Genomic DNA, 23,804 nt, shown 5'->3' with positions numbered 1-23,804 from the left:
CGCATGCGTGCGTGTGATGTCACCTTCCTCCCTGGAGTGCCTGAATGAAACATTTTAACTACCCCTCCAGATAATGAGCTATGATAATTCTGAATATCTCTGAAGCAGACATTTGTTTTTGCCGTTTCTCAGGAGGAGGTTTACATCTCTACCTCATGAGCTAGGCATCAAATTGTGACAGGCCCTACTTTGGGGAAGAATAATTCTGGATTGATTATGAAGATGCGGCTGTGGATTTTTGCCTTAGATTTTCACAATCCTTGATTATCTTCTTTCCTTGTGAAGGGGGGAAAAGATGAAGTGGGGAAAAAAGATGCAGTACATGTAAGTTACCCTTCGCTCCAATTAGAAATCGGTTGCTTAACCAGTGAATGATCTTTGCAAATAAATTCCTCATAGTGTTTGAAATTTAATCACATGTTATAGAAACAGCTTATTTATTTGTTTCCTTGTTTCTTTGTTGTAAATAAAGAATGTTATGCTTGGTTCCAATATTGTGCACTTACTCTTGGATGGATTGAGGAGAATGGATAATAAAATTACTCCTTGCATTGTTGGGGTATTTTTGCATTATTATATATTAGTAAATAAATATACAATTCCTCTAAAAGATACATTGTTTAATCTTTTTAAGCCTGTTTTATTTTCTGTGTAATGGATATGAGGATGACATTGATAACAATTATGATACAAAAGAACAGTATCTACCATCTATTGTTGTCCTGAAGATTAAATGAGTAAAGAAACCTTAGGGATCTGCTTACCAAAAGGAAACACTCAAGAAGCCTTAGCAATTACTAACAATCCCTAATTGTATATTATATCTCGCATAAAATAGTAATTCACAAAGATACTGGCATAATCCCACCAAGCAAAAGGCTGAGTAATCCTTTTTACCCTGATTGTACTAATTCCAATCGATGCTGTCTGTCCCCATTCAGAGGAGGCTCATGAGATGATTCTTTATAAAACTGGTAAATGAAACATCAGTTACCCAGTGACAAGAGCTTGCCTCTAAGGGTTACTAACACTGACAAATCAATAAATAGTGTTGGAAAAGTTGTGATAGATGCTGCCAGTTTCAAAATTAATCATGTTTAGTTTAATCTCATTCAATAACAGTGATGATGTGATTTTCAGTGTTAGTTACATTTCTTAATGAAACAACCCTCTCTTAAGACTATCCTACCCATCATTCAGAGCTTTCTAATAGCAGTATATTAAGTCATTATTATCAGGTTCATTATCTATGGGCTGCAATGGAAAATAGGAGCCTCTCTAATGGCCATAGACTAGAGTTCAGCCCCTTTGTGTCAGAAGGATTTTGAATTATACTTTCCTTCTTGGTCCTGCTCCCATCCTGCCATAACTTGTTGCCAGAGAGCATGAAAGGCAGAACAGAAGTGTTTCTCTAATTGGTGTTACAAAAAATATTTAGTTTAGAACACATGATATTTTCATTTATGTGAGCAGGAAAAAAAACTTAAAAAGACACAAAACAGAAAGTTTTAATCTTATTTCTTTTCTTTATGTAATAATCTGATTTTTCAAGTTTTCTGAATCTGCCACTTCATTATTGTCATTTCAGATTTTATGATTAGCAGTAAGATGAATGTTTAATTTCTGTTCCAAACTGGGACTGCTTTGGGAAAACCAGAATATTGAGTCACCTGCATGTGAGGAACTACATTCCTGTGTTTGGCAAGCGTGCAAACACTGGACTCAGAAATGCCTCAGAGTTCTTTTAAATTTCACTTCCCTGACCCACCCAATTACTATATCTACTCAACAGACAAGAGGCAGCCTATCATCACAACTCAGGCTATTCACATGCTGGGCCTAAACAGTAGTCAGGAAGAGTTCCACTGATTAATCTATTTGTCACTTTAAAGAAGGAAAATGCCTTTACTTTAATACTCTGAGTCATTGCAACATATTATTGACGCACCATGAAGGAGGCCCTGATATGATTTCTTTTCAATAGTGATAGTGTGGCTTGGTCTAGCAACATTCCCTTTCAGACATTTAATCTGACAAACTCATACCTTTTACATTTGGAAACAAGTGAACTTCATTTTTGAAATGGAATAAATTGTCAACACGAGTTTCTGGAACTCATATGGCCTCTACAAGCTATGGGCATCCATTTTCAGGGCAGTACAATAAAGGAAAACATGAAGCCTCTCAGCTATTACACGGATGAAAACTAAAGAACCAAATAATTTTGAGTAGGTATAAAATCTAAGAGTCTATTATACAGTCCAAAATTACACTAAAAAAAAAAATCACCTCTGTAATAGTAAGCTTTTCTCTGCATATAAATGTCCAGAGATGTCAAAAGCAAGTCCAGTTAAAAATATAAACATTTATTACTTATGTACTTTAACCTTAATTTGAAACCAAATACATGTTATTGTTTTTTTTAACCTTAGTTCCAATGTCTGTAGCTATGCAGTAAGAGTTTACTCAATTTTTAAAATTCAAACCTTCAAGAATTGGAAACAACCAAATTTATAATAAAGTGTCTTCTTTTCTAGTATAATACCTCCGTTTTGATACTCATTTCTCACAGTTTAATTTCCAGGTCTTTCATTATTAATGGTATTTAGATCTGTATGATGTTTAATTGGTTCTGGCTTTTCTGTCCTTGATTATGAGAGCATGTATTAAACATTGCTGAATTTTGAAATATCTACAGATATTTCCTTTTTAGGTACTGTCAAGGTAATTGGGTCTTCTGAGGCACTCCTAAATTTGAATGTTGAAAGAGGAGATTTTTTTTTTTCCTTTCCGAGATATTATGAAATCATCTGATGTTTTCCACTAGTCTTCAATTTGCTACATAGACCTTAGTGAAGATAAAGGAAACACATTGTTTCCTTCTGAAAAGCAAAAAACTGCCAGGAGGAACAAAGAAAAGAGCTGGAATCTTTTTTTTTTTTTTTTTTTTTTTTTAGAGATGGGGTGGGGGCGGGGCGAAGGGCAGAGGGAGAAGAGGAGAGAGAATTCCAAGCAGGCTCACCTAGCCTGGAGCCCCACACAGGGCTCAACCTCATGGCCCTAAGATAATGACCTGAGCCAAAATCAAGAGTCAGGTGCTTAACTGACTGAGCCACCCAGGTGCTCCAAAAGCTGGAATCTTTGTTGAGCCTTTAGGCTCAAAGGAAAGACTTATAACCCACATTCAAGCAGGAGAAGAGGCATATGAAGAAATACTAGTGGAAGAGACAACGATGGGCACAAGATGCACTTGTAAAAGGCTTGTGATGAGCAGGGATGTTTTGAAAAAGTTCAAGTACAATCTCATGTTTACAGTGGAGGACAGAAAGCACTCCACAGGTCAGATCAAATAAGGGAGAAAGAAATTGATAGCTGGAGCCCGATCCATGCCTGGAAGAGGTTTCCCTGAGATTTTGGGTTGTAGAACTAAGGGATCAGTGACTTAACATTCCTACAGTTGTAGAGAGTGACACTGGGAACGAGGACTGGAGGCTTTACTCAGAAATGCAGGAAGATGGTGAGAATAGAGAGAAGTAGTAGTTAACCAACTGGGTTGGAGATTAATATCAGTGTGAACTAAAAACTACACAGGATTAACCACCTTGTTGGTTACATTTTATCAAGACTCACTCCCTTAATTTTATTTAAAATGATCATGAAATAGTTTAGATGAACTTCGAACCTTATTAGGTAGAAAAGCAGATGTTAGCATTCTATGCATAAAATAGACATATGATAGATGCGTGAGAGAAGAAAGTGGCATGGATGAAACTTACAAAGATAGCTTTCAGTTCCTAGCTCAGAATTTAAAGAGATTATCTCTCTATGGCCTTATATAGTGGGCAGCACAAATCAGCAGCAGCTTGCTTAAGTTTTATTTTATAGAATTCATTCAGTTTGGCATGTGTGCTTAGACCTAGCTGTTTGTAACTGAATGAAGTTGAATAACGTTTCAAAATAACAAAGGGGGATACTTTAAAATTGTTTCCATTTATTAGTCCACATTGAAGAACAATTTCAACACAATCCATTTCAAAACTAGTCCCAGTTTTGTCATTCCACAGCTTTGCACTATGGACAGAAGCAGAAGACGAGCGTGTTTGCGTAAACAAGACTGGCTTTGGGTGAAAACCATATTCCCCTGTGAACAGCCGCAGAGTAAGTACTGCTCAGACTGCTAAGGCTGCTAATACTCTCTATCTGCTTTTCTGTGGCCTTCTTGAAATTGAAGAAGTGACAGTTTAAATACAATCTGGATTGATTATTCAGAATTCTACAGACCATGGAAGATTTCAGAGGCCAGTATATATTTTAACCGATGAATATAAGTAGTGTCTGTGCAAAGTCTCAATTTGCCTAAAAATCTTATGAAACACTTAAATATTTCTTGATAAAGCTCTGAGAACTTTTTTAATTTATTTGGTCATATACCTATTAGGTTTATTCTATTTTGTAAGTACCTTATTTACACATTGAGAAATTAACTTAAAAAATTACATTTCTTTCCCTAGATTCAGAAAAAGAAAACATATTAAGTTTATCAAAAAGATGAAGCATGAGAGACTATGGACTCTGAGAAACAAACTGAGGACTTCAGAGGGGAGGGGTTGGGGGAATGGGATAGGCCGGTGATGGGTAGTAAGGAGGGCACGTACTGCATGGTGCACTGGGTGTTATATGCAACTAATGAATCATCGCACTTTACGTCAAAAACCAGGGATGTACTGTATGGTGACTAACATAATATAATAAAAAATATGATTATAATAAAAAAATATTAAGCCCTTTTCCTACTAACTCCAATTTGATTTTTGACTTGATGAACTTTGGACTAAAATTTTGTATATGGGTTTCAGAGGAACCAAGAAGCTCATCTTAATTCCATTTCTGATGCTTGTCAATGAAGCAATGTGGTGTGTGGTAAACAGCATAGAGGCCTGTGAGGCTGACAGACCGACTGAAGTTACTTGACCTCTCTGAGCTTCCATTTTTCATTAGAAATGCTGACCACTTAGCAGCCCTTATTAGTCGGTTATGTTTCCTTTCACAAGCTCACAGATACACGCTTCTTAGAACTATGCCAGACAGCAGAAAATGGGACACAGCTCAGTAATCAGAGAAGGTGATCATGTTTTGAGGAAGGTGTCAGGTATCCTGTGAGGTGAACAGTCTACTGCAAACATCACCAGTTTCTGTAAATAGCTTCTCCAGTAAAAACCAAAGGACAGCTTTTCCAGTGGTATTGAGGTGAGCAGAGAAACAGTACATGAAATAATAGAGCTTAGAGCACACACGCAGATGGAGTTCGTGGCCAATGTATTAGGCACAGGCTCAAACAGTCACACAGCATACACATATGTCCTGTAAAATACTCATTTTATAAGACTCACCAGAGTTGTTTCAAAAAATCCTTAATCACTGAATTTAATAGCATTATTATCTAATTGTAGTATAGGACTCATAAATTTGAAAAGATACATTTGGCTGAGTCAATTTTTTCCAAAGGACATAATAAAATGATCTTTAGGCTTCTCAATCTAAGATTCATTAAAGACAGCACTTCATTTCCTAATAACATGGGTCCATTAACTTCCTATAAGATTTAGGAAGTAAAATTCAAGCCCTTGCCTAAAAGGGTTAACCTTTGAGGCCATCACTTAATACCTCTTCATTCTACCTTCTATCATTCCCAAACCATGACTATGTACGTCTTCATATTTTCTGTTCACTTAATCTTACATTTTTGTAATTTCTATGCCATGATGTAAACAAATACATTCAAGTCCAAAAAATATTAATATCATCTCATGCAGCACATTCTTTTCTATTCACTTTCTGAGAAAGACATTTTCTCAAAAAGTTAAAACCTTAATCTTATCATGATTAAGTTAATAGAAATTACTAGGCATGGGGGGCCTGGGTGGCACAGCGGTTAAGCATCTGCCTTCGGCTCAGGGCGTGATCCCAGCGTTCTGGGATCGAGCCCCACATCAGGTTCCTCCGCTGGGAGCCTGCTTCTTCCTCTCCCACTCCCCCTGCTTGTGTTCCCTCTCTCGCTAGCTGTCTCTCTGTCGAATAAATAAATAAAATCTTTAAACAAAAAAAAAAAAAAAGAAATTACTAGGCATATGCTTGTTAATAAAAAATATTGAGATTAGTAACTCCTACCATTTTTTTTTTCTAGGTCTGTTCCCAAACCAAAAATATACCAGGAAATAAATACAACGAATCTCAAAAGGACAACAAATATATCTGCTTTAGTTTTCTACTTTATCCCCAGTACAATGCTTGATTTGAATTTGTATTAAAATAATTATCCTTTCAAAAGGTGACTATATGAACCATTTGAATATAGTTGATTTTCTTATACAGTAATAAGTTACTATTGGCTGTAGAGAGTAGTGTACCTGCACTCAAAGACTGTGGGTAAAATTCATATGGCTCAACAGAATATACAAAAAAATACATAAACTGATATAAAATATATATATATAACTTTCCTTCTTAAAATGGTTATTGAAGGAGACCCTATCCCCTGAAAACCCAGCAGGTACAAGAAAATATGCTTTGGATCAAATGCTGTGTATACAGGAGGGACCCCTCACCAGCCTTGTGCTATTTGTGCTTGGTGGAAGAAATAAGGCTTACCTCAATGAAAGAGCTATCAAATACACAGAGAAGATAACATGAAATATCCTGAGAGAGCTTTTCCTCAGAGAAAGAGGGAAGATGGGGAAGTAGGAGTATCCTAGGTGCGCCTCCTCCTATGGATACAACTAGATAACGCCCACATCAGTGTAAATAACCCAGAAAGGGACCCAAAGACTAGCAGCATAGACTCTCCACAGGTCATATCAAAAAAGATAGAAAGAGCAGAGATGTGGTCAGGAGCCAAATGGACCCATGGGACTATCCACAGGGGGAACCAATGAAGAGGGGAGGGGGCAGACTCCATTCAAGGTACCCCAGGTATGGAAGGCCTACAATGGGAAGGTGAACCCATTTAACACCTGGCTTTGAAAACCAGACAGGCTTAACTTCGTAAGTTCTTATAATCAGTGGCTCTTAATACCTGGAACTTCAGAAATTAGCAAGCTAGACTCTGGGAGAGGCAGAGGATGATGGGAAACTGAGTCCCTGCCCTTGAAGAGATCACAATGAACAGCCTGGCTGAGACACAGCACAGAAGCAGCAGTTTGAAAGACACCTGTACAGTAGGGAGATTTGTCTTTTAACCTTGGGGCCTATGCTAGAGAGGCAGTGATCTTTGGGAGACTTCTCCAAGAACAAAGGAGCTGGTGGATGTCATTTCCTTCCCCCGCCCCCACCCCCACCTAGATATAAGGGAACTAGCAATACGAACACTCTCCACCTAGGTTGCTAACACCCTGTCCCACCCTACTTGCTCCGGCAGAACCCCCCCAACCCAGTTTCAGCAGGAGTTCACCAAAGACAGCCAAAGCAGATGACAGCACTGAAGGCAAAAGTGGCTCAGTCACAACAATAGGGCACAGGAAACACACACTAGAGACACCCCTGAAGTGCCAGGTTCTGGTGAACAGGGAACACTACATTACTGGTAACTACAGGACCTCATCTCCACAAGGTTGCTACTTGTAAGAACAGGAAACATAGCTGATTTTCTAACACATAGAAACGGACACAGAGAGTTAGACAAAATAAGGAGACAGAGGAGTATGTTCCAAATGAAAGAACAGGACAAAACCACAGCAAGAGCCCTGAATGAAATGGAGAGAAGTAATATGCCTGATACAGAATTTAAAGTAATGGTCAAAAAGATATTCACTGGACTTGAGAAAAGAGGGGAGGACATCAGTAAGACCCTTAAAGAGATAGAAAACATAAAAATAACCAATCAGAGATGAAAAACTAAATAACTAAAATTAAAACTACATTAGAGGGAATAAATAGTAGACTAGAGGAAGCAGACCTGAAGGAGAGTAACAGAAAGCAATCAAACTAAATAGGAGAGAGAGAAAAATAATCATAAAAAAGAGAACTACAAAAATAAACATAAAACAAATAACGAAATGGCAATAAATATGTACCTATCAATTACTTTGAATGTAAATGAACTAAACACTCCAAACAAAAGACATAGGGTGATAGGATGGATAAAAAAGCATAACCCTACACGCTGCCCCTAAGAGACTCCCTTCCAGACTTCAACTTATATTGCAAAGATGTAGTAATCAAAAAAGTCTGGCACTGGTGCAAAATAGACACATGGATCAACAGAATAGAATAGAGAGCCTGAAATAAACCCACAACTATATGGTCAATTAATCAGCAAAGGAGCCAAGAATATCTAATGGGAAAAAGACTGTCTCTTCAACAAATGGCACTGTAAAAACAGGAAAGCTACATACAAAAAAAATGAAACTGGACCATATTCATACACCATACACAGAGATAAACTCAAAATGGATCAAGGACCTAACTGTGAGACCTGAAACCATAAAAATCCTTAAAGAGAGCTCACACAGTAATTTCTCTGACATCAGCCATATCAATATTTTTCTAGATATGTCTTCTGCGGCAAGGGATCAAAAGCAAAAATAAACTATTATCAAAATTAAAAGTTTCTTCACAGCAAAGGGAACAATCAACAAAACTTTAAGGCACCCTATGGTATGGGAGAAGATATTTGCAAATGACATATCTGATAAAGGGTTACATATTTCTAAAATATGTCAAGAACTTATACAACTCAACACCAAAAAAAAAAAAAAAACCTAAACAACCAAGTATCTAATTAAAAATGGACAGAAGACATAGATGGCCAGCAGACACATGAAAAGAGTCTCAATATCACTCGTCCTCAGGGAAATGCAAATCAAAACTACAGTGAGGTATACCTCACACCTGTCAGAATAGCGAAAAATTAAAAACACAAGAAACAGCAAGTGTTGGTGGGGATGTGGTGAAAAAGGGATCCTTGTGCACTCTTGGTAAGAATGCAAACTGGTGCAGCCACTTTGGAAAAAGAGTATGGGCGTTACTCAAAAAATTACAAATAGAACTACGCTAGGATCCAGTAATTCCTCTATTGGTTATTTACCCAAAGAATACGAAAACACTAATTCAAAGGGGTACATGCTCCCCTATGTTTACAGCAGCATTATTTACAATAATCGAATTATGGAAGCGGCCCGTGTCCATCAATAGATGAATGGATAAAGAAGATATATGTATGTATTATGCCATATTACAGTCATAAAAAAGAATGAACTCTTTCTATTGGCAATATGGAAGGATCTAGAGCATATAAGTCTAAGTGAAATATGTCAGTCAGAGAAAGACAAATACCATATTATTTCACTCATGTAAAATTTAAGAAACAAACCAAAGAAAAAAAAAAAGAAGAAAATAAAAAAAACAGACTCTTAATCATAGAGAACAACTGGTGGCTACCAAAGGGGAAATCGGGGAGAGTGTGTGAAATAGGTGAAGTGCATTAAGTAAACTTATTGTAATGAGCATTGAGCAATGTATAGAATTACTGAATCATCATATTGTACATCTGAAATTCATAACATAGCACTGTATGTTAATTATACTTGAAATCAAATAATAAAAATAAATTTAAAATACAGAAAGAATGCAGCAGGTACTTCAAAAAGGTCATTTACTAAAAGCCAATAAACAAAATTAGATTTACAAAAAATAAAATGGCTTCTGAAATAAACTATTCAACAGGAGAGAGAATTAAGAATGAACATCAGAAGAAAATACTATCCATCCATCCATGCACCCATTTATCTAGGCATCCATCCATCCATCCATCCATCCATCCATCCTTCCTTCCACCCATCCATCCATTCATCTTTCCATCCATCCATCCATCCATGCATCCATCCACCCATCCATCCATCCACCATCCATCCATCCTTCATTCCACCCATCCATCCATTCATCTTTCCATCCATCCATCCATCCATCCATCCATCCATCCATCCATCCTTCCATCCCTCTCTCCATCCACCCATCCATCTATCCTTCCATCCATTCATCTGTCCGTTCATCCATTCCTCTATCTTCCTAGTACATGCAAATACGACTCTTGGGGCTCATGAGTCATTTTGAAAAACAGATGATAATAATAATGGATACTACTAATTTAGCCATTTCTCTTTTCTTTAAGTTTATTTATTTATAATCTCTACACCCAAAGTGGCAGTGGAACTCATGACCCCAAGATCAAGAGTCACATGCTCCACCAGCTAAGCCAGCTAGGTGCCCCTGCTTTGACCATTTCTAATAAGAATCCCTCTGAATGAATATTACTTATTTGTAAGCCGTATTTAAGTTACAGTTGAAAGTTCAGGCACTACCAGGCTGAAGAACATTGAAGAGAATGTGTTTTTAGACTATGAATAAAGGTCTAAATTATAAAGTGATGAGCTGGATGAATTATGAGAAAGTAACGGGTTTCAGTTTCATTGATTCAAAGTTATGATTGAGCAGCTCATTTCTCTGATGTAAGGAGAAATGTAATTAAAAAGAAACTGCAACTGCAGTGTTCATAAAAAAAAAAAAGGCTACAAGCTTGTACATCACTCCAAGGCAGTTAAGAACTGAGGAACCTGGGGCGCCTGGGTAGCGCAGTCGTTAAAGCGTCTGCCTTCGGCTCAGGGCGTGATCCTGGCGTACCGGGATCAAGTCCCACATCCGGCTCCTCCGCTATGAGCCTGCTTCTTCCTCTCCCGCTCCCCCTGCTGTGTTCCCTCTTTCGCTGCCTGTCTCTCTCTGTCAAATAAATAAATAAAATCTTTAAAAAAAAAAAAAAGAACTGAGGAACCTGATAATTCTATTTTTTACAGCTTTTTCCCCACCAAATTGCAGTCTCAGGCTGAAACTGAGGAGGAGGGAACAGCAGCATCCATGTGAACAACCGAGCTTAACAACAGTTGGCAGTGATGAGGATCCCAGAAGGTGGGCCTGGCATTCTGGGGAGCTGCCTGTCACACTTCACTTTGGGTGACAAATACTGATGTGCACGGATGGTTGTCACAAGTCAGCACGTGAGCTAAACGGAAATCTGTCTGGACTCATGCAGCTGACAGTAACGAGTATCCTCAAGCAAACTCAGGGCATAACTCTCCCTTCCTAACAAGGGCTTGTCCACGTTACAGAAAGAATGTTCTACTTCATCTGCATGTTACCTCTCCTTTTTCTTCTGTGGGGCTGGGAGTGGATGGGAGTGTTAAAAGTCCTTTATATCCTTTTCTTCAAAAAATGGTCTATAAACTCAGAAATATTTAATAAGAAAGTCAGTTTTATAGAACAACTTAGTTTAATCTTCCAAGAAAATAAATTTTGTTATAAATACTTACGGAAAAAAAGATAAGCATATATGTTTATAAAATGAGCCTGATTCTATAGGTCATATCTCAAAACCAATCTCATTATTGTTATGATGCTATAGGGGTGGTAGTGCATGTGGGTGTTTGAATAGGGAGTGAATACGTCTAGGCGAACCTGGGGGGCTCAATTGGTTAAGTGTCCAACTCGAGCTCAGCTCAAGTCTCGATCTCATGCTCACATCCTGGACTATATGTTTTGCGTTCTTCATCTCCCTCTTCCCAGCAAAAGCCAGCATATCTTTTAGTACTTAATGAAGTTCACCATCTTAACAAAACCTTTCTACTTCTCAGTTGTAAAAAGAGTTCTCTGTCCTTGAACATGTGTCCTTTATATGTGCTTAAAAAGATAGATCACATGGTACTTTGAGGTAGTCATGTACGTCTGAATCGAAGATACCTTTTTTTACGAGCATTCACAGTCCTTAAAGGCATTGTCTGAGTTTTGAAGGACTGTCATCAAAGAGGTCAAGTAAACTGTTTCCAGGGAGACAAAGTCATAGGCAAGCTCCTGTTTCCCACTGATGGAATGGAACATTAACTCCCTGTCCAACTCAGCCACATATGCCTGGGTGCTAAGAGGGTCCCAAGGCACCCCATGCCTCCAGGGCAACATTGAAGCCCCTGAGGTGAGCCCCTATCAGGCACTGCAGCCGGACCAGCTGGAGATGATGGAGATGCTGTCCTGTGGCTGCCTGGTCCAGAGGCAGGGGACCCTGAAGGCCCCGAGGCAGCACCTGAGTGCTCTCGGGTCTAGTATGTGGGCATCACAAAGCTGGAACCACAAGCTGGAACCCATCTTTGACACACTCTCTGTATTACAAGAGTATTTTATACGTAACGGTTACTAAAATACTGAATAAATTACAGAGTTCAGAAAGTGTAATGGAAAGACAAGAGGGAATGTCACATTAGAAGTGAACAATTCCATTAAGAGTAAAATGAAGCACAATGAACACAATAGGTTAACGATTTTGAAATGTTTAAGACTGGAAAGGGTTTTAGGCTTCTACTGTTGTGAGTACAAAGTTATGTAAATCACTGGTACTCAGCTTTGTTAATGAGTTAAGAAAGTCAGGGCAGCTTTCTACTTCTACTTTTGGTGAAAATAGCTGTGTGATCTCTCTGGACCTCATTATTCCATCTGCGAAGTGAGGAATGAATTTGATGACATCTAAGCATTTTCTAAACTTTGAAACTGATGTGCTTAAGATCCTCAATCGATGGCAAAGAAGCAACTGGTGATGGGTAGTAAGGAGGGCACGTATTGCATGGTGCACTGGGTCTTATACGCAACTAATGAATTATCAAACTTTACATCAGAAGCCAGGGATGTACTGTATGGTGACTAACATAATATAATAAAAAACATTAAAATAAAAAAGAACTGTGTACAAAAAAAAAAAAAAAAAGCAAACATTCACATAAGGGATACTGTTAAGCGCAAATCAGGTGCGTAGGCCCCTGTCTTGTTGCTAGCAAGACACAGTAATGAACAAAACAGACTAACGTCCCACCCTCTTGGAGTTTAAATCCTAGTGTGCAGAGTCATAAAGCAAAATACAAGCGTGCAGTCTGTTAGAAGATGATCAGTTACCGAGAGATAAGAGGGAAGGTGTAGGCCAGAAGGTGAATAAGCTGAACAGGGTGGCGAGAGCCAGCCTCTCTGGAAAGTACGGTGAGGGTGCAGGCTTGGGCGTAATGCAGGAGGAGCATCCCCGCCAGAGAGGACAGGGCCAGCATCCTAACCGGGGGGCAGGAGGGTTAGTGCTGGGAACACGATAAAGAACTCTGTGGCCTAAGCCACGTAAGAGAAGCAGAGCCCACTGTGCGCACTGTGCCAGGGACTTAAGAGGAGGTTAGGTCATGTAGCACCCTCAGGACATCGAAAGAATGTGGCTTTTACTCAGAATGAGATGGAGAGTCACTGAGAATTTTGAGCACAGTGGTTTGGCTTTCAAAGGGTTACTTGGGCTGCTGTGTGGAAATGGATTCCAGTGGGGCGGGGAGGTGAACAGAGACATGGGAGTAAACAGTTTCTAGAAGAGACTTCTGACAATAATGCTTGCAAAATTAGTAAGTTGGCTAAAATGACAGGAACAAGTCCACATTTTTAATTGACGTTTTTCCATTGTGGTTATCAGAGTGACTCAAAGTACTACCTTCCTAAAGTACACGAGATGCCCAAATCACCTTTTCCAGCAATCCAGAGTGCAAACACCACTATCATAAACAGGTAACATTTGGCTCTACATAATGTGAGAAAAGGAAAAAAAAAAGGGGGGGGAGAGATAAACAGTACTATACATCTTTCGTATTGGTTACTTAAAAAAAAAGTGATTCATTGCAAGTATTCTTCACAATGTCATGAGATCATTAATGTCCCCATTAACAGAGGAGGTCACACAGAAAGCAAAAGGGCGGACTTACAAATTGGAGAAGGTATAATCACTGCTGGCAAAGAAATATGAAGAAAGGCATATTCGTTCTCTTTTGCTGCCACAACAAATCACTACAGAACTCGTGGTTTATCCACTAGTTCTGAAGGTAAGAGATGAAAACTACGTCTCACTGGACTAAAATCACAATGCTGGCAGGGCTGTGTTCCTCCTGCAGGCATAAGAGGAGACCCGTTTCTTGCTTTCCTACTTTCTGCTGGCTGGCCACCTTCCTTGCTGCGTGTTCTCTTTGATCCTGAAAGCCAGCAATGGCCAGCTGAGTCTCTTTCAGTGTGGGCCACTCTGACATGATGTCTTCTGTCTCTCTCTTTCATCTTAAGGATGCTTATGATCACCCTGCACCCACCATGATAATCTGGGATAATCTCCCCATCTCAAGGGCATGAGATAAGCAACTTTAATTCCTGCTTGCCATATATAGTACATACACCCGGGTTCTGGGATTAGGACCCTCATGTCTTCTGGGAGCTCTATGCCTACTACCAATGCTCGATCAGTTGAAGGGGATAATCCCAGGTAAATCTTTCCCTTGCATCAGAGCTTTTGCCAAACTTGATCCAAACGTATGTAGTAGGATGCATGGCACGTTTCAAAACTGTCCCATTTCATTATTTTATCTTAGGAAGTCAACACATCTTTATAGACAACAACTGACACGTTATCGTATTACTGCCTTTCTCTGTGTGATCATGACAGGAGGTGTCTGTGCAGGAGACTTTCCCATGCATGTTTAACCTTTATCCATGGAGCACATGTGTGTATTTTTCAGAAGGTGACTAGAGAAATTGTGAGCAGAGCACATAAAGACAGTTACGATGTCTGCATGCCTACTTGTTACCTCTCAGATGATGAACTGGTCAAGGCCCCCACTTAACAGGGATGACGATTCTACTCAAGACTGAAGAAGCCACACTTGGAAACTATTCTAATATACTGATCATTGAATGGTGAAGACTCTTCCATGTGGAAGGACATGGAGAAAGGTTATCTACCTGTGTTCCTAGAAAGTTGGCCTTGGGTTTTTGTTGTTGTTATTGTTGTCGTTTTTCCTGAAGACACTATAGATTTCCACTGCAGATTTCCATATGACGAGTGGCAGACCGTGGGTATGAATATTAGGTCTGTGGAGGCAGGACTTATTCTGGGGAAAAGCCTATGCATACTCTTTCCTCAGAGACTTGAATTTAACGCCTCCTTTCTAGGTGAGAAAGAAATGCCCAAGGGCACTGCCATAATGCCTCAGGTGGCAGCCCTGGGTTAGGTAAGGAGTCTACCTCTTTTGTTTTTTTTCAGCCAGCACCACCATCTTCCAGTAATTCACCAAAACGACCAACACAAAGGGAAAGTTGAAAGGCACCTGCTACATGTCTAGGCCTCTTAGAAAATATGGAGCTGTCCCTTTGGCCACATACATGTGATTCTACAAGAAAGGTGATATCGTAGCCATCAGGAGAATGGACACTGCTCAAAAAGGAACACCCCGCAAACAGTACCTTGGGAAAGCCAGAGGAGTCCACAAGGTTACCCAGCATGCTGTTGGCACTGTTGTGAACAATCAAGGGAAGAGCGAGATTCTTGCCAAGAGAATTAATGTATGTATTGAGTACACTCAGCCCTCAAAGAGTCAGGATGGCTTCCTGAAGCACATGAAAGAAAATAATCAGAGACGGAAGGAAGCCAAACAGAAAGGTATATGAGTTCAACTGAAGAGCCAGCCCACTCCACACAGAGAAGCACACTTTGTGAGAACCAGTGGAAAGGAGCCTGAGCTGTGGAACCCATTCCCTATGAATTCATGGCATGATATGTGTAAAAACAAAAAAAAAGATCTCAAATTGTTTTTTAAAAAAAGTCTACCTCTTTCACAGGTGACGTATTACCCAGCAGTGGACATCTCTAGGGATGCAAGGATTTATGTCCTTTGAGAACAGCCATATTACAAGCTGAATTTTAAATATCTTTGTGTTGAAATTTTCATCACTGTCTTATAATCTACAGCATAATTTTTGTTAGAAGTTACAGAATTGACTCTATTCTCACTGTATTTGCAGAAAGGATGGATAGGTGTCCACCATTCAGATGAAGTGTTTTGCAAAAGCTATGTGGGCATGAAGGGAGCCAGAGGGCATCACCTGCAGGAAGATGGCCCCATAGAAAAGGGGTTAGAGGTTTTCATATGGGCCAGATGATAAACAGAGGTGGCAAGTAAGAACCATGAAAGATTTTGGAGCAGATACATGACCCTGGAAATCTCTAGACACCTCATAAATGATTGAATTCTTACACAGAATCAAGTAAAATTGGGGTCAGGCTTTTTACTCAGGCATTTGGGGAAAACATGATTTTAGATTAGTGATATCCAAGACATAAGGGCCAGATACAGGAGGAGAAGGTGTAATAAATACTCTGAAGGAATTTAAAAGTTTATTTTGGGTTTGCCTTGCAAGCCAACCCTCTTCCTCGCATGTTGGTATAAGACTGTTAGCGGCATGCTGCTGCCGATTTGTATCTTATCCAAAGTTGGGCTATTTTGAAAGCCACGCTTGCTACATGCCAATAGAAAAACATGACACAATAGGACAAAAGGGAGTTGGTAGATGATGAAGCCGCACACAGGCCCACTTAGTCATCCTTTAATAAGTGCATACTACTACCCCACAGTGCAGTTCTTCACTTGCTTCTAAGTGTACTTTAAGCCAGTCATTCTAAATCACCACCACCTGAGAGAAAAAGGAGCATTGAGAGATGAACTTATCCTTTTCAACATAATATATGGGCAACAGTAATATCCTTCACATAACACATGCCGTGCTGTTCTCCTAAATACTGTAGGTGACGTATGCACGCTGAAAGTCCTCTTTGTCCTCATATGCTGGGTTCTAAAATATTTGATGAATAAAGAAAATCAAAGAAAGGAAAATGAAATTGCTTTAAAAGAAGGAATTTTATTTTCGTAAAACACCACACACACACACACACACACACACACACACACACAGTGGCAGGCAGTTTCTGAAAGGGCTTTCAGTGATGCCGTCCCCCTGATATAGTCCACTCCCCATGATAGTGGGTTTGAGATGAATCCTGCTTGAGATTAATGACTTCTGAGATGAGATAACAGAAGACTGTGACTTTTTTCTTGCTCACTGGGTCTTGCCCTCTTGCTCTTTTTGTTGTGAGCTGCCTTACGGAGAAGATCTGTGTCACAGACTTTGAGGGAAGCCTGTGGCCAATAGCCATTAAGGAAAGGACTGAGGCACTGCATCCAGGAGCTCAGGAAAAACAGTGCTGCCATTGACCTCTACAGTGAGGGGGGAAGGGCATCCACTCACTCCCTGAGTGAACCTCAGGGTGACTGGAGCCCCACCGAGACCTTGCCTGAGCTTTGTGAACTATTCACTCCCAAAAAGCCCAGCTAAGTGCCGCCTGGACTTCTGACCTACAGAAACTGTGAGATAAATTATTGTTGCTTTAGTGACTGAGATTTGGAATCATTTGCTAAACAGAAATGCCTAACTAACGCACAAAAATACCCAGACACACAAGAGAAAATACATTTTTCTCTAGAAGTTGTAACTAGAGGAGGCTACCATAAATTAGCAAAGTTCAACATATTATTTGATTGCAGCATGAGAATATCATAAAGTGTCTTTTCCTTAGAATTTGTTAAACACTCAAATAAAAAACTAGAATGTTGCATAAACGTCCACTGTGAAAGGCAAAGAAAACAGAGAGGTTATGAGAGGTAGTTATAAAAAAGTATTAAAAGATTCAAAGTCAGAATTTATATTTTAAAGAAAATGTCAAGGATTCCAAACACACACACACCTCCTTCTCTGGAGTAATTATGACTCTAATAATACATTACAATAAACGAAGTTCCGAGTAACGAATCTGTGGCAGGTCTAAGCCCATACGCTTCAGGAGAATCATTTTGTCTTTGCTTAGAAATGTTTCCTCTGTAATGTTGCCAACAAATTGCAAAGGCCCCTCTTCTTAAATAATAATAATTCCACCACTAAGTGAATTTTATAAGTAAACATTTCTTCATGACATTAAATTATGTTAATTTTTGAATACAGACTTTGCCCCTATATATTTTTTTAAAGATTTATTTATTTATTAGACAGAGACAGCCAGCGAGAGAGGGAACACAAGCAGGGGGAGTGGGAGAGGAAGAAGCAGGCTCCTAGTGGAGGAGCCTGATGTGGGGCTCGATCCCAGAACGCCGGGATAACGCCCTGAGCCAAAGGCAGACGTTTAACGACTGCGCCACCCAGGCACCCCTGCCCCTATTTTGTTAATCAGTACTTTGTGAGAAGGGGAAAAATTAAGTTTCAAAAGCAATAGTACCTCAATGATTCAAATCAAATCACCAGGCTGATGACTGGCAGACAATTAAAAAAAAATAAATTGTCCTATCGAAGTTAAGTTGATTACTACTTACTACCTACCTGTGTTCTTTTAAGATTTTATAAATTGCTTGTGATTGGAGCTCAGATGAAATTAGCTTGCTGATTGCCCGTAACCATAGGAAACACTATTCAAAGAAAGGTAAAACAGAAACCAGTCCTTTAAATGCACAGTGAAAGCAATGTAAAAATGGAAGAAAGTGATCTAATCAGAACTATTGAACAAAATAGACAAAAAGAATCAACGAAGATATAATGTCTCTCCTAAGGGCAAAGGCGTTGTCTGTTTAAGGAAGCACGTGTCTGTTGACGAATGATGGATGGATGTGTTGGTTTCACAACACACCAAATCTGGCACTGACCTTGAAATCAGATTGCAGGGGGGTTTCTGGCTGGATTCCATATTGTGCTATTACTTCGTGAGATTTTCGTGCTCTAGGCAGGTTGAGAAACTTTTTTAATCAGTTAATATAAGGTGGATTATGTTTAGAAAAGTACGGAGGGGACATGAGCAGAACTCCCTGATTTAGAAACTGGTTAATGCACAGGAGCAAAATCTAAAACCAACCTGCAGCGAAGGCCCAGTACCGGCCAGCACACTTCTTCAGTAGCTTCTCAGTGCCTAACAGGCTGCAACCACGAGTTACAATATTGTCGAGTGAGTCAGAAATCACAGAAAGGGAGATATTTTTGTGGGATATTTTGTTGGAGTCGAAGCAGTAGAGCACCGATTTTAGGTAATCACAATATAATTAATCAGAATAGTAGTTAGAACATCCTCTTCTCTGAACAGTGACATAAATACCTCCAAATTCACTGAATTCTCCCCTTTAACCTTTTCACTATTATGTCATCATTATTTTTCACATTTCAAAACATGCCCCAGCCGCCAAGTTTTAGATTCTTTTACCTTTTTGGCTTCAAAGTGGCCTTTCAGCATTTTGACCTCAAACCACAAACCACTAAACCCTATACCACATGAAAACATACTCATTTCTGGGAACATTTCATGGCATCCTTAATTTCCAGCCACGGAGAAAACTCTGCTGCTTACACACTGGGAACGGCGATGTTGGAACCAAGCATCTCATCTTCCTTTTTTTTTTTTTTTTAAGATTTTATTTATTTATTTATTTATTTATTTATTTATTTATTTATTTGACAGAGACAGCCAGCGAGAGAGGGAACACAAGCAGGGGGAGTGGGAGAGGAAGAAGCAGGCTCCTAGTGGAGGAGCCTGATGTGGGGCTCGATCCCAGAACGCTGGGATCAGGCCCTGAGCCGAAGGCAGACACTTAACGAATGCACCACCCAGGCGCCCCTCTCATCTTCCTTTTGACTGTTTCAAGGCATCACTTATTCCAGGTAAAGAAACTTCCCCCTGGAGTGACAGGGGCAGCCACACCTCTCTTTCTGCTTTGTCAGCCTCTGTTGATCCTATGTCCCTGTATACGTGCCCAGCCTCCCATGTGTCCACGAACGTAAATGATCGCAGCTTGCCCAGAAGTGGAGAGTGTATTCCATACCTCCCTTCATTCTGGGGCATCATTTGGGAGGAACCAGTCACGACAAGAAAACAACAGCCAAATACAAAATTAAGCACTTGCTTTGAGCTACACATGAAGCTTGCATGCCTGGCTCCCATAATCATACCACAAATTTACAAGAAGACTGAATAAACTATGAAGATTCAATAAAGATAATAACCTCCCAAAAGTCATACAATCAGTAAGTGGGATCACTGTAATTTGATTCCACATCTTTCTGACTCCAAAATGCTCAATTGGCCCTGAACTATCACCAAAACCCCACATTTACATAACATTACTCTTGCATGTCCTAGATGGATCCCAACGTTAATTCGGTACAATTCCACTGCCCAGAGGATCTCTGATTTACTGTCTTCCAAAATGCCCACACATATTCTATATCAGCCGTTATTTGGGAATAAGCACGGGTGGCCCAGCACATTCCTATTCCCTCCTATTAAGATTTGCCTGTCATCCACCTGTCCAGCTTCACAAGGAAGACCAAGTTCTTATTGAACAGGAAGTCCTTGAAGCCTTATCTCAATTTCTTATCCCCCTAAACTCACCATACCAATATACCGAGAATAGCCCCAGTTTGTGGGTACAGTTGAAATTTAAATGACTCTCATTTATTTATTTATTGAACCCAAAGCCCTACTATGATCGTTTATATTATTATTTCTATAGAATGTAAGAATTCATTTAAAGAAGGAACAATGTAATCTTTTTATTGTCCATTTATTGTTAATACCAGGAATATAATTTGCAGAACCACTGCCAGAAAAACAGCACAGATAATAGGAGTCTGAAATTCTGTGTTCCAAATGCATTTCCTAGTAGCAATAGGATATGTGTGCAGTATTTGCATAGTATGCCTTTAAAGTATGTAAGGCGAGTTGTGCATATCTTGCAAGAGAGGAATTCTGGTGTTATTCCTATTGAAAAGAATATTCTGTATTTCAAACAATCTATTCCTTAAACAATGGGAACCATGTAGGCATACAGATGACTTGAGAGGGACACAAGATATTTCAGCATCCAGAAGTCTCATACGTATTCTAAGGAGTTACAGGCATGGGAGCAACTTCAATTCAGATTATGCTATTTTTCCTTTATGCATTCTGCCTTAGTACTTATGTTCAACATTCTTTGTTCTGATATTAGCGAGTTGAATATTATCTTGCACTCTTATATGGCATTTCTTAATGCACAGAACTATAGACATTTTTGGCCAGATCAATCTCTATGGTGGGAGGATGTAGCACTGTAAAAGGTTCAACAGCATCCTTACCCTCTCTCTACTCACAGGATGATTCCTCCTCTCCCAGCTCTGACAACCAAACATGTCTCCAGTCATGGCCTATTGTCCCCTTTTAGGCAAAATCACTCTTGGTTAAGAAGCATTAATCTAAAAATTTTGTTTCTATGTCTCATGTACAAATGAAGTTGTAATCCTAGAGATCAAAACCTGTGTGTGTGTGTGTGTGTGTGTGTGTGTGTGTGTGTGTGTATTTCCTGTGCCATGGGTCCCAAGATCACACTCTGGTTTGATGATTTACTAGGAGGATTCACAGAATTCAGGATATAAGCATATAGGACAGCTATAATTCAATGCAGTGAAAGGATACAAAGCAAAATCAGCAAACGGAAAATTGAACAAAGTTCAGAGGAAACCAGGTACAAGCTTCCAAGAGTCCTTTCTCTTTGGAGTCACACAGAGGCAATAATTCCTCCAGCAATGAGTTCTAGCAACACGTGGGAAGTTTTGTCCACCAAAGAAGCTCATTAGACACTTAATGTTCACTACTTAGCATGTATGAAAATTCCAGACTCTGAGAAGGGAAGCAAGTGTTTAGCTAAAACTACATAGCTTGTACAAACAATTTATGTACCATGAGCCACACTTACCAGTTAATAATGATGGGAACTTTCAAGAAATCCAAGTTCCCAAATGCTGGCTGGGTTCAACCTTGCAAGCACGTCTTCCTAAGGATAGCAGTCTCAAGCCTGCTCTGCTCTTTCTGCACACTTCGCTACACACAGTTCTGTGAAGTGTCAGTTACATTTTAGGCACTCCAAGACTTACAGAATGAGTAAGTTAACTAAATAATCCGTCTATATTGTTTTCCGTAAGAATTCATTAAACTTCCTTATTTACACTTTTGTTCCTAGGGATTCTTAGCCTTAAATCGAGGGAAATGTTCCAGGCAATGAAATATAATCACAGATTTTAGAATTAAACAGAAGATTTTAGTTAATTTAACCGTGCCACCCTTGACATGCATTTCCAGAAATTTCCAAATAATTCAATATGCCACAGAGGAGTCCATTTTCAGTGAAAAGAACATGGTACATGGTAATGTTCTGATCATATACTTTCCAAACACAACCACTCAGAGAATGAGGAGTTTACTTTAAATCGAGATTACATGAACAATGCTTTTCTGCCAAGAAGACTATAACATTTTTAAAGATAAAGTCACTCAATGGTTACTTTTTTTTAACTAGTTGAGCTGTCTACTATCCTTCAGTCCAGAGAAATTGCTCTCAGTTAATTAGATGGTTTGCAAAAAGTAGCTTCATCTGATTTTTTAAAAACAGAACGAGCCACTTTTTCTATGGTAATGAATGGCAAAACCCCTCCTACCACCACAGTGCCCTCTTTATAACATGTGCCCTGAGGGTTAGTTTAGGTTTTATTCTTTCAGTGCTGTTGGCCACAAACCATCCCCACTCTGTAGAGTCTTTAAGAAGAGCAGTGTCCTTGCTCTTTCCTCTCACCTTGGTCTCCCCAGAATCTTGCAGTCTGTGCCAAATAGTATTTAACAAGTGTTTAAAAAAAATAATAATAAGGTTATAGGATCACGGTCCGGGGTTCCAGGGTATTTTAAGTCCTTAGTTTAAAGGCAAACATAATTTAAACAAAAATGTAATAAAGACAAAACAGAATGCCTTATAAGATTTGTTTCCTTGATTCTAAGGTGTGCTAAGAATGAGTTCCAGATGGACCCTGATACCATTCAAAAGATTCCAAACAAGGCTTGGGAAGGCCTTAAGTTGTAGCAGATACCTCTGACATAAACAGGCATAATAATCTTCCAGAGTGTGTCCTAAAAACATTATCTTCTGTGTTTGCAAGTTTTGAGAACAGGATTGGAAAGTGTTCATTAGATGGAGCACTTTGCTCTGAAATGCTGTCCTAGTTCCTTTTAATGTATTTCTGGTTAGATGGATAAGATGCATTGGGCCCAGGCCCCCAGCCATGAGTTTGTTTGCATATTATTCTTTCTAACTCTCTCCCCCTGTGTTGTGATAGCTCTTTTTGTTTCTTTGTGAACAACTGCACCTTAAGTGAACTATTCTGTACCCATTATATCCCAAAAGGTGAAAAGGGCTCGGCAAATGTTGATGTCTGAAAGGATAGCTAGGCTGAGATCACAAAGTTAAAGTAATACGCTTGATAGCACTCCAGGAAGTAAGGGCCAGTTAGCTGTGCCAGTAAGAGCAACCTTCTAATTCCAGACCAAACTCCTTCTGCCATATGCAAAGCTGCTTCAGGACCTAATCCAATAACATTTTATTTAAGACATTTAAATTAAATATAATATTTTTGTGACAGTATAAACACATAGTTCATAATGAAGATAATTTATAGAAACTGCTACTGTCAGAACTAAGAGGAAATACATTATAAAGCAGTTGCTTTTAAATAAACTATTTCCTGGATCCTAAATGATGATAAAAGTTTACCCTAAGGAACATAATAGAAGAATCCAAAACTCTATTCTTTGGCCTGATTACAGGAAGATAATTTATATTTGAAATATTGTATTAGCATTTCCAGTTCCTTTTGTAAAATCCAGAACTCCACTTACTCATTTTAATGGCTATACTTTTTTGGAAGTTCTTCAAATTGGCTCCATACAGTCTTCTTAGATAGAAACAGAAATCAGCCAGTCACTTCCCTCCAAGTGATTTTGCTTAATATTCAGTTTTATTGTACTTTTAAGCAGAGATCAC

General features: G+C 39.2%; 1 protein-coding gene and 1 pseudogene across 1 annotated transcript in view; one reads left to right on the top strand and one right to left on the bottom strand.

Annotated features, from left to right (window-relative positions):
- PCDH15 (protocadherin related 15) overlaps positions 1-23,804 on the bottom strand; it is a 1,630,853-nt gene that overhangs the window by 818,644 nt on the left and 788,405 nt on the right. The gene's annotated exons all lie outside the window — the stretch shown is intronic.
- On the top strand, positions 15,160-15,647 carry LOC123801716 (large ribosomal subunit protein eL21 pseudogene; annotated as a pseudogene).

This window comes from Ursus americanus, chromosome 6 (genome assembly GCF_024610735.1).
Source record: "Ursus americanus isolate L20-20 chromosome 6, mUrsAme1.1.p, whole genome shotgun sequence".
In the NCBI taxonomy this organism is placed as follows: Eukaryota; Metazoa; Chordata; class Mammalia; order Carnivora; family Ursidae; genus Ursus; species Ursus americanus.
The sequence above is the reverse complement of the archived record's forward strand: the minus strand, read 5'-3'. Positions and strand labels throughout refer to the sequence as shown.